Source organism: Micromys minutus, assembly GCF_963924665.1.
Source record: "Micromys minutus genome assembly, chromosome: 27".
Lineage (NCBI taxonomy): Eukaryota > Metazoa > Chordata > Mammalia > Rodentia > Muridae > Micromys > Micromys minutus.
In genome coordinates this window covers 17,778,944-17,781,856 of record NC_137962.1, presented here as the reverse complement: position 1 = coordinate 17,781,856, position 2,913 = coordinate 17,778,944, and the positions used below count along the sequence as shown (strand labels likewise).

General features: G+C 39.2%; 1 pseudogene across 1 annotated transcript; it reads left to right on the top strand.

Moving 5' to 3' along the window:
• The first annotated feature begins 620 nt into the window (after positions 1-620).
• Positions 621-1,436, top strand: LOC308438490 (large ribosomal subunit protein uL30-like; annotated as a pseudogene). Its single transcript has one exon. The product of its transcript is annotated as a large ribosomal subunit protein uL30-like (transcript).
• Positions 1,437-2,913: the final 1,477 nt, after the last annotated feature.

The following is a 2,913-nucleotide window of genomic DNA, read 5'->3' as shown; positions in this document are numbered from 1 at the left end:
AGAGGAATGCTTTTGATAAGAGAGGCACCAAAAATAAATGGGCAAGGCTGATAAAGACATGGATGGATGAATAACTATGTCTGAGGTAAATGCCAAACCAAAGAAAGGAAGGTTAGGCAAGAAATATCACACGTCAGAATAAGGCCAAGATTTTAAGTGGGACAAAGAACACTTTTTATATAAAAGATACTTTTTATAGAAAAAAAGATACAATTTGCCAAAAAGCTGGAAATCATGAACTTTTATTTATCCAAAGTGTTTTGCCCTGATTCAAATAAAACAAAACCTATTAAAATATGGGAAAAATAATCATGATTGGGGCATTTTAAAACACCTCTCTTCAAAAGTTCAGTACAAACAGAAACATCAGGCAAGTTTTCAGAGGGACACTGAAGGAGATATCAGTGCTCTTTACACCGGGAAGGAAGAATGAGCATTATTTTCAGTTCCCAGGGGATATGAAAAATGGGACACTGATCAATACCAAGAAATGAGGAAATCTCAATAAATCTAGAGGGTTCAAAATGTACAGGTCATATTTTACAGTCCTATACAATGTAAGAACTAAAACCACAATAGCCATTAAAAATTTAAAACCCTCTTCTTTTCCGGCTGGAACCATGGAGGCTGTTCCAGAGAAGAAAAAGAAGGTTGCTGTTGTGCCAGAAACCCTTAAGAAAAAGGGTACTTCTGTGCCAAAAACCCTCAAGAAAAAGGTTCCTGATGTGCCAGAAACCTTTAAGAAAAAGCGAAGGATTTTCACAGAGTTGAAAGTGAAGCGCCTGAGGAAGAAGTTTGCCCTGAAGACACTGCGGAAGGCAAGGAGGAAGCTCATCTAGGAGAAGGCAAAGCACTATCAGAAGGAGTACAGGCAGATGTACTGGACTGAGATTATAATGGCTAGAATGCCAAGGAAGGCTAGAAATTTCTATGTGCCTGCAGAACCAAAATTGGTGTTTGTCATCAGAATCCGGGTATCAATGGAGTAAGCCCAAAGGTGCACAGGGAGTTGCAGCTTCTTCGTCTTCGACAGATCTTCAATGGCACCTTTGTTAAGCTCAACAAGGCCTCAATTAACATGCTGAGGATTGTGGAACCATACATTGTGTGGGGGTAACCCAACCTGAAGTCAGTATATGAGCTCATCTACAAGCAAGGCTATGGCAGAATTAATAAAAAGCAGATTGTCTTGACAGATAATTCCTTGATTGCTCGGTCTCTTGGTAAATTTGGCATCATGTGCATGGAGGATCTAATTCATGAGATCTATACAGTTGGGAAACACTTCAAGGAAGCAAATAGCTTCCCGTGACCCTTCAAATTGTTTTCCTCACGAGGTGGAATGAAGAAAAAGACAACTAACTCACTTTGTAGAAGGTGGAGATGCTGGCAACAGGGAAGACCAGATAAACGGGCTTATTAGATGGATGAACTAAGGTGTTGCCCATAGATTTTTATAATCTGGTCAGTTAATAAACAGTCAGAGCTTGACAAAAAAATTAAAACCAAGTTAGTTTTAGTGATATCTTTGCTCAGGTTGTGTTTAGATAGCCATATTGGTGAAATTTCATAGGTGTAGCACCTCTGACATTCTTAGAAGATAGTCTCACAGCAAACCTCTTGTTTCTCTGGCTCTTACAGTCTTTCCCCCCTATTTTCTGCAATGATCACTGAGCCTTAATTGCAGGAGTTGATTTGTGGATGTATCCATTGTTAGTATATACCACAACTCTTCATTTTGATTGGTTGTAAAGGTGAGGACTACACTTAGCTGTGGGTTTAGGACAAATATTTAGAATGTAGTTAGGTATTATGCTGGCTTAGTTAAGTGATGGTTGCAGGTTTTCTTCCAAGATCCATAACTTCACTAGCCTCAGGTAGACCTTGTGTTGGCTAGTTTTATGTCAACTTATCATAAGATAGAATCATCTGAAAGAAGGGAACCTCAAATTGAGAAAATACCTTCATAGGTTTGGGTTGTAGACAGACAAGCCTTTATGACATTTTCTCAATTAAATGGTTGGTGGGGGAGAGCAAAACCCATTTTGGGTAGGGATACTGCTGAGCTGGTGGTCCTTTGTTCTTTAAGAGAGCAGGGTGAGCAAGCTTTGAAGAGGAAGCCAATAAGTATCACTTTTCTATGGTCTGTGCATCAGCTCCTATCTCCTGGTTTCCACCCAGTTTCTGCCTTGGTTTCTCTCAGTGAACTCTAATCCAGGATATGTTAGCCAAATAAACATTTTCTCTTCCAAGTTGCTTTTGGTCATGATGTTTTATCACAACAAAATTAACTTTTACTAAAACAGAACTTAAGACTAATTAGAGAGCTGTCAATTACCACCAAGGTATGCATGCCACTGTTGCATCCTTACAGTTATCATGCTAGTCATTGTGGTTCATAAGCATCATCGTAGCTGGGTAGCAGTGTTGGTTGCTTTTCTCCTTTGGAAACTTGCATGATGCTTTTTGGTATCATGAAAGCTAGTCCTTAGGAAGGAAGCTTTCAGATCAGATCTGGCTCAGGCCCTCTGGTTTTTATTTTTGAAGTTCATGGTGTCTTTAGTAATAGGGACTTGCCTTCCATCTCTGGGGGATAGAAGGGCAATAACAATAGCCTATGTGTTCTGGGAGTCTCTTAGGCAATAGCTCAAAAGAAGGCTTCTCATACTGGTGTTAAATTTTTTGATGGATAGCTTATGGCTCTTTGGCTGAGCTTTGTCAGGCCAGATGAGAAAATTTAACTGTATGTGCATACACAGACTTAATATTTTTAGGGAGATGGTTAATAGTATAATTCCTAACAACATTTCCAAACACCCTTATTACTATTTTACCCATCTTTCTTAATTTGTCAAATTAAATTCTTAACTCTTCAGGACTAGTGTTGTGGGTATTTCCTCCCAGATTTGGGGA